Source organism: Gallinula chloropus, assembly GCF_964237585.1.
Source record: "Gallinula chloropus genome assembly, chromosome: Z".
NCBI lineage: Eukaryota > Metazoa > Chordata > Aves > Gruiformes > Rallidae > Gallinula > Gallinula chloropus.
This window is the reverse complement of record NC_140089.1, coordinates 801,025-808,330: the sequence shown is the minus strand read 5'-3', so window position 1 is coordinate 808,330 and position 7,306 is coordinate 801,025. Positions and strand designations below refer to the sequence as shown.

Here is a 7,306-nt window from a genome sequence, read left to right as displayed (position 1 = left end):
CATGCAGAAGAGATCCTGAAATTGCTGGAAGCAGTCCAGCTTCCTGAGAAAGCGGCAATCGTGCACATGAAAGCACAGCAGAAAGTGAGGTCAGGATTGGAAAGGGGAATGAGCTGGTGAACACAGAGGCAAAACAAGCAGCCAAAAGAGAGGTAAGAACAGAAGGGCCTTTGGTCCCTGACAGGCGAATCTCTTTAGGTGGTAAGCCAGAACATACCAAGGAAGATCAAAAACTCATCACAGACCTGGAAGGGTCATATTATGAAGAGGGATAGGCTCTCACCCCAGAGGGGAAACTAATTGTTGCCTCTTCCTTAATATGGTCCTTAGTAAGGGAAGAACATAGGAAAGGGGCACAATCACCTCCCTAGACCTACTGGCCACACTGTTTTTGATACAAGCCATGATGCCCTTGGCCTTCCTGACCCCCCGGGCACACTGCTGGCTCGTGGTCAGTCACAGTCACCCAACACCCCCAGGGCCTTCTCTGCCTGACAGCTCTCCAGACAGTCTCCCCCAGCCTGGAGCGCTGCCTGGGCTTGTTCTGTCCCATGGGCAGGACTCTGCCTTTGGCCTTGTTAAAATTCATCTATGCTGCATGTGGTGATGCTGTGTTGGCAGGAGCATGTTTGGTGACTCTCCCCTGGGTGTGATGAGTGCAGTTGTACTTCTGGCCTGTGACAGCGCAACACTTTCTCCCTTGTCCCCGTACAACCCGCGGCAGTGCCACGCCGAACCTGCCCGTGGGGTTTCCATGAATTGTGGTGCTTTTTGAAGGGAAATCATATGACTTGCATGGGATGTTTCCTTCCCTGGAATGTTCCCATCTCCTGGTTTGGAAGTACTTAAATGAGGTAAAAAGGGGAGACCTTCTCCCCACCTCCCCTGCCCTGCCAGGAGGGTGCAGAGAGGTGGGCGATGGTCTCTGCAGCCAGGGGACAGGAGATGGGACAAGGGGCAATGGGCTCAAGCTGCCCCAGGGCAGGGGCAGCTCAGCTGGGAGGGAAAAGTTCTTCCCTGGCAGAGCTGTCAGGGCCTGGCCCAGGCTGCCCAGGGAGGGGCTGAGTCCCCAGCCCTGGGGGTGTTTAACAGAGGGGAGATGAGGTGCTCAGGGATCTGGTTTAGCCCAGGACAGGGACGGGTGGACTCCAGGAGCTTAAAGAGCTTTTCCGGCCCGGTGACTCTGTGGGGCTTGGCCGTGTGGCGGCGGCCGGAGGAGGTGGGTCCATTCCGCTGGGACCGGGACCGGGGGGGGCCGAGGCGGCAGCGAAACACACACCCCCCCGCCCCCGCCGCTCCCTCCCGTCGAGCTCGGCGCGGCCCCGCCCATTCCGGCGCAGCGCGGCGCCGTGATTGGCCCTCGGGCAGCGCCGGCCGGATGCGGGCGCCGCGGCCGCTGGATTTGAACGGCAAGAGGCGCCGGGGCGGCCGCTGCCGCGGGGTGAGTGCGGCCGGCGCCGGGCGCGGCCCCGGCGGGGAGTCTGGGCTGCCGGTTCTCCTGGCGGCTCCCCGGGCAGGAAGCCCCGGGCCGGGCCGGGTGGCGATCGGGGCGGTAGCGGCGTGGAGCCGCCTGTTGCCTGCGCGGCCCCCGCGGCCTGTTCCCGGCCCGGCCGCGGTGCTGCGGGGGAAGCTGCCGCTGCCAGGCAGCCGCCCCTCTCGGCAGCCGCGGGCCCGCCCGGGCTCCGCGCGGGTGCCCCGGGAGTCTCTTGGCTCCCGCCGCTGACCCGGAGCTGGGGTGTGTGGGGGGGGGGTCCTGCTCCTCACGCCCCCCACCAGCGGGCAGGCTGGGGGCAGCTGACCCCAGCGGCTGAGGGGACGTGCCGGGCTGTGTCTGGGCGGCAGCTGCATCTGCTGTCTTTATCGGGTTTATTGGCCCCTCTTTGTTATTTGCCTCCTCGCTGCGTTTCGCTTTAGTATACAACTGTTCTGCTCTCCAGTCTTCCTGCTTTGACCCTTCCAGTTCCCCTCCCACGTCCCCTCGGGGGCTGCGGGCTGGGGCTGAGCCGGGGCAGCAGCTCAGCTTTCCCTTCTGCCCCGAGGATGGAGAAGCCTGAGCACCAGCTGCGCTTTCTCCTTGCAGAGAAGGAGAAGCCTTGCTGATCCCTGTTCCTCTGAGAATGGCTGCGAGTGACTACGAGGAAGTTCTCAAGTACTATGAGTTACGTGAGACCATCGGAGCAGGTAGGCTGGGTCTGCCTGAGTGCTTCAGGCTTCACCTGAGTGTAGACTCACTGCTGCTGCAGAACCTGTAGGTCAGGCTTCAAGTGCAGGTTTCTTGGGGGGCACGACTCTGAAATAGCTGTGATCACTTCTGCCCTTAGTGCAGGCACTGCATACCGTGCCTGCTCCCCCCTCCAGCCTGGCTGTGAGACTGCAGGCGAGCCAGCCTGTCCTCACAGCCTTGCAGGGGGCTCTAAATGCCCTTTTTTAGGTTGGGTTTGTTTTTTTTTTTCCATTCTAGGTGGTTTTGCGAAGGTGAAGCTCGCAAGGCACCTTCTCACTGGTGAAAAAGTTGCCATAAAGATCATGGACAAGCTTGCTCTGGGGGTAAGACATCCTCTGCTGTTCTGCTGGGGTCCTGAGGAACACAGGGCTGCTGCCTGTCAAAACGCTGCCTGCTTTTGCTGTTGGGTATTGACTCTGGCTGTAAGACCTGGAAGAATTCTAACAGGTGGCTGCAAATCTGCCCCCCCCCCTTGTTGAGAGGGCAGCTATCAAATGGGGGAAGTCAGAGATGATTACAGCCATTAATTATCATTACAGGATTCTGGTGAGAGTGCTGTTTCACATCTGCCCATCTGGGTTTGGCTGATCAGCGTGCTGGGGTCTTAGGGGAGTAGTGGCAGAGCTGTGGCTGGGTTGAATCTGAGCAGTCAGATCGAGCACTGACAGGCACACAGGCACATCAGTTGCACAACAGTCTGATGCTTACTGTGATGTACAGGCCCCCAGTGTGGTCAGCGATGTCATGGCTTGCTTTTTGGGTGTCTTAGGATGACCTGCCTCGTGTTAAAATAGAAATTGATGCTATGAAGAATTTAAGTCACCAGCATATTTGCCAGCTGTACCACGTGATAGAGACATCCAAGAAGATATTCATGGTCTTGGAGGTAAGAAGCAGTGTTTCTGCCATGGGAAAGGGTGCCCGCTTTACAGAGAGCAGTAGATGGAGAAGAGCTGCTGGAGAGCAGCCCTGAGGAGAAGGACCTGGGTGTCAGGGGGGATGAGAAACTCCCCATGAGCAGCAGTGGCTCCTGCAGCTGGGAAGGGCGATGGGATCCTGGGCTCCATCAGCAGAGGGGGGGCAGCAGGGACAGGGAGGGGATTGTCCCTCTCTGCTCTGCCCTCCCCAGCTGGAGTCCTGTGTCCAGAGCTGGGGCCCCAGGACAAGAGAGATGTGGGGCTGGTGGAGAGGGGTCAGAGGAGCCCCGGGGATGCTCAGAGGGCTGGAGCAGCTCCCCTACGCAGAGAGGCTGAGGGAGCTGGGCTGGGTCAGCCTGGAGAAGAGAAGGCTGTGGGGGGACCTCACTGCAGCCTCCCCGTCCCTGAAGGGACCCCAGGAACAGGAGGGGAATGGGCTTGTTAAAGGGCAGAGACTGGCAGGACAAGGGGCTGGGGAGAAGCTGGAGGAGGGAAGGGGGAGAGGAGAGACTGGGGGGAAGTTCTTTGCAGAGAGAGTGGTGAGGGGCTGGAAGGGGCTGCCCAGAGAGGGGGTGGGTGCCCCGTCCCTGGGGGTGTTCAAGGCCAGGTTGTCTGGGGCCCTGGGCAGCCTTGTGTAGCTCCAGGCCTGGAGGTTGGTGTCCCTGCCTGTGGCAGGGGGTTGGAGCTCTGGGACCCTTGGGGTCCCTTCTGACCCAGACCAGGCTGGGATTCTATGATGGCGACCTATGAGCCCTGTCCTAGGGACCCTGCTTTGGCAGGGGGTTGGACCCGATGGGCTCTGGGGGTCCCTTCCAACCCCTGTGACTCTATGATTCTGTGATTCTAACTGCTGGTGGTGGTGAGAGGCGGTGGCAGGAGGGCTGTGGGAGCTCTGGCAGGGGCTGGTGCAGCGCCCTTGGAGTCTTCAGTTGTCATTAAATGGAGGAACTAAGATAAGGGAAGTGGTTGCCAGCCCACCAACTGCTGAAACAAGCTGCCCAATAGTATCCTCCCTGCACTGCAACGCAGGTGTGATGTGCTGTGACGCTGCTCACACAGTAACGGCCTGAGAGGTGCCGTCCCCAGCCCTCGGGTACGCCCCACGCACCGCACAGATGGCCACAGTGTTCTGTAGAGCCGACCTGAAAGGTGTCCCAAGCTGGGGCACCCATCCCCGCGCAGGGCAGCCCAGACCCGCCCAGCCAGGGAGGCTTACCTGCGCTCCCCATCCCGGGTGCTGTAGGAGCTGCGGTAGAAGCCGTGGAAGGACTGGGAGAGGTTGGCGTGGTACTGGACCCGCAGCGTGTAGTTGTGGCCGGCCCGCAGCGGCTGGTCCAGCAGGAGAGCCATCTGCTCCAGGGGCTGGTGCTGCAGCACCCTGGCCTCCTGCGCCGAGCCGGCGCCCGCAGCCTGCACCCAGGCGCCGGTGACACTCAGGTGCTTCCCGTGCAGGACCACGGAGCGCGTGGGGCGAGCGGCCGTCACCTGGATGGCGGCCGTGCCGGCGAAGCTGAGGGTGCTGAGGTTGGGGTGGATGAGGAGCTGGTAGTGCAGCGGCACCACGTCCCGGGGCAGCCGCACCGCGCCCCACGGGAACTCCGCGGGGGGGTCGCCGCCTTCCCGGGCCGCGCCGAGCGCCCAGGCCGCGCTCAGCAGCACCAGCAGCCCGGCCAAGGCGACCGGGCCGGGCCCGGGCCCTGCGAGCGGGCTCCGCGCTGCCATCTCCCGCCCGCGGCCGCCCGACGGGGTCTGCAAGAGACGCGCAGCGGGTCCCCCGCCGCCCCCAGCCCGCCCGCCGCCCGCCGCCGCTGCCCCGTCCCCCCCCCCGCCCCGTGCGCTGCCGCCGCCGCGGCCCGACAGCAGCGGGAGCTGCGCGAAGGGGAAAGGGAAAGCGAAAGCTCCGCGCTCCTCGTGTCCGCCCCGGCCCTGCCCAACCGCCCCGCCCCCGCCCCCGCCCGGGCCGGTGTGGCCGGGACCGTGTCCCCCGGGCTGGGCGCTGCAGCCCCGCGTCCGGCCCGGCGCCGCCGGGGCAGCAGGGCAGCGGCAGCGGGCGGTGCCCAGCGTAGGGCGGCTCTGGGCAGCGTCCCCGGGCATCCCGGTCCCGGGAGAAGCGGGCATTCCCTCGGGCAGCGCGGGGGATGCCTCCGACCCAGCGTGCATGCCAATCCGCAGGCAGCCGGCGCGGCTGTGTGTGCCATCGTTAGGATGTCCACTAAGCCCTTTACCCGGGCATTAGATTTACCAGCACGCTCGTATATACTCAGTCTGTTAACTAAGTCTGTTAATACACACACGCCTTAAGCTTTAAAAACTTCTGTGAGGGTCTTTTGGGGGTCCCCCAGTGGTTGTTGAAGATGAAGCCCTCAGTGCCCTTCGCAGGAACCCTGGGTGTTTTCTTCCTGATAAAGGCTCACGGTGACTCTTCTGCCCCAAGTTCCTTATCTTGGGTCCAGATGCTCTGACAGCCTGTCTGTACAACTCCAGGATCACAGAATCACTGGGGCTGGAAGGGCCCCCCAGACCCCATGGGGACCCACCCCTGCCCAAGCAGGGTCCCTAGGACAGGTCAGGGCTGGAATCTCTCCAGAGAAGGAGACTCCACACCCCCTGGGCAGCCTGTCCCAGGGCTCCCTCACCCTCACCACCAAGAAGTTCTTCCCCACATTGGGGGGAACTCCCTGGGCTCCAACTTGAGCCCATCGCCCCTTGTCCTGTCCCCACAGACACTGAGCAGAGGCTGGATGTGTTAGGCACATTGGTAAAATCTCACCCCAATCACGTTCCTACCGGAGGCCCCTTGAATCCTTCTTAGTACCTGGTGTGCAATTTGATGTTGCCCCTTCTTGGTAAAGACAGCTCACTCTTGCAGATTTGTGTGACAGAACCACAGAGTCAGCGTGTTTTGCGTTAGAAGGGACCTCAAAGATCTTCTGTATTTCCCATATCACACAGAGGACTGGCTCTCTGGATGGGAGAATGGTAATTAAAGCTTCTGTGATGAAGGGTGATTCCTTTGATTGGGACCTGGAGGCTGCTGGCCATATGACTCTGTTTAATGTGGTGTCTGCTGGTCAGTCTGCATCAGGCATTAGAAGGAAACTGCCAGAGGTGGGTGGGAGGACAGCTGCTCAGTTAAAGTTGATTGCATGCAGAGTATTTACGAAGAGGTGGAAGAACAGGAGGAGTGAGGGCGAGCAGAACCGCAGGCTGCTGTGCTGGCTGCCCTGACAGGAGGACAGGGAAGAGGGGGTGAAGGAGGAGGAGAAGGCAGAGGCAGAGGTTGTGGAGGAAGCTGCTGTGCCTACTATAAGCAGGAGAGTTGTTGGAAAAAGGAACGTCCACACCTTCAGAGTAGTCAAGAGGAAGAGAAAGAGGGAACTGGTAGAATTTGGGTGAGCTTGTAGGGGACCAGAGGAATCTATTAGAGCTTCACCAGCCCAACCTCTGGTTCCAGTAAGCTGGGGGATGAAATGATAGGGTTTTGTTGGGGTTTTTTGATTGATAGCAGGGCCACACGTTCTGTATTAACAAGTTGTAAGGGACCATTAAGTAAGACTAAGATAAGCATTGTTAGTACTACAGGGAAAAAAAATCTTTGAGGCCACTTTTACAGCCTTTGAAACTCGGAATTGGGGATACTAAATTGGCACATAAATTCCCCTCTCTGCCAGAACGCCCTTTGCCATGACCAGGATGGGATTTACTCTGTAAATTAAATGCACAATTAACCTTCTCCAAAGCGTGTTGAGTTACATATTCCCTCAGAAAATGTATGGAGAACTCAGATATGCCTGTTGACTGAGAGTCCTATGGAAGAGGTAGATACTCCTGATCAAGTATTGGAGCCCATAATATCTACAGCGTGGTCCTCAGGAACATCAGGCCGAGCCAGGAACATGACTCTGGTAAAGATTCAACTGAAAGCAGGAGCCCAGCTGGTTAAGAAAGAAACAATATTGTTAAGAAAGAAACAATATCCTATTAAACTGGAAGATTGGAAGGGACTGGAACCTGTGATAAGTTCCGAGCACGAACAACTAAGGGAATACCAGTTGGAATGAGGGACTCCAATTTTGCTTGTGAAAAAACCTCACTCCCAGGAATATAGACTGGCAAAAGATTTACAAGAATTTAATGCAAGATCTATAGATGTGTGTCCTGTGGT

General features: G+C 59.5%; 1 long non-coding RNA gene across 1 annotated transcript; it reads left to right on the top strand.

The window, feature by feature from the left end:
- Positions 1–2,164: 2,164 nt before the first annotated feature.
- Positions 2,165–3,041, top strand: LOC311203549. The gene is made up of 3 exons (XR_014617979.1): positions 2,165–2,181; positions 2,462–2,547; positions 2,994–3,041. It is a non-coding gene; the product is annotated as an uncharacterized lncRNA (long non-coding RNA).
- The last annotated feature ends 4,265 nt before the right edge of the window (positions 3,042–7,306 follow it).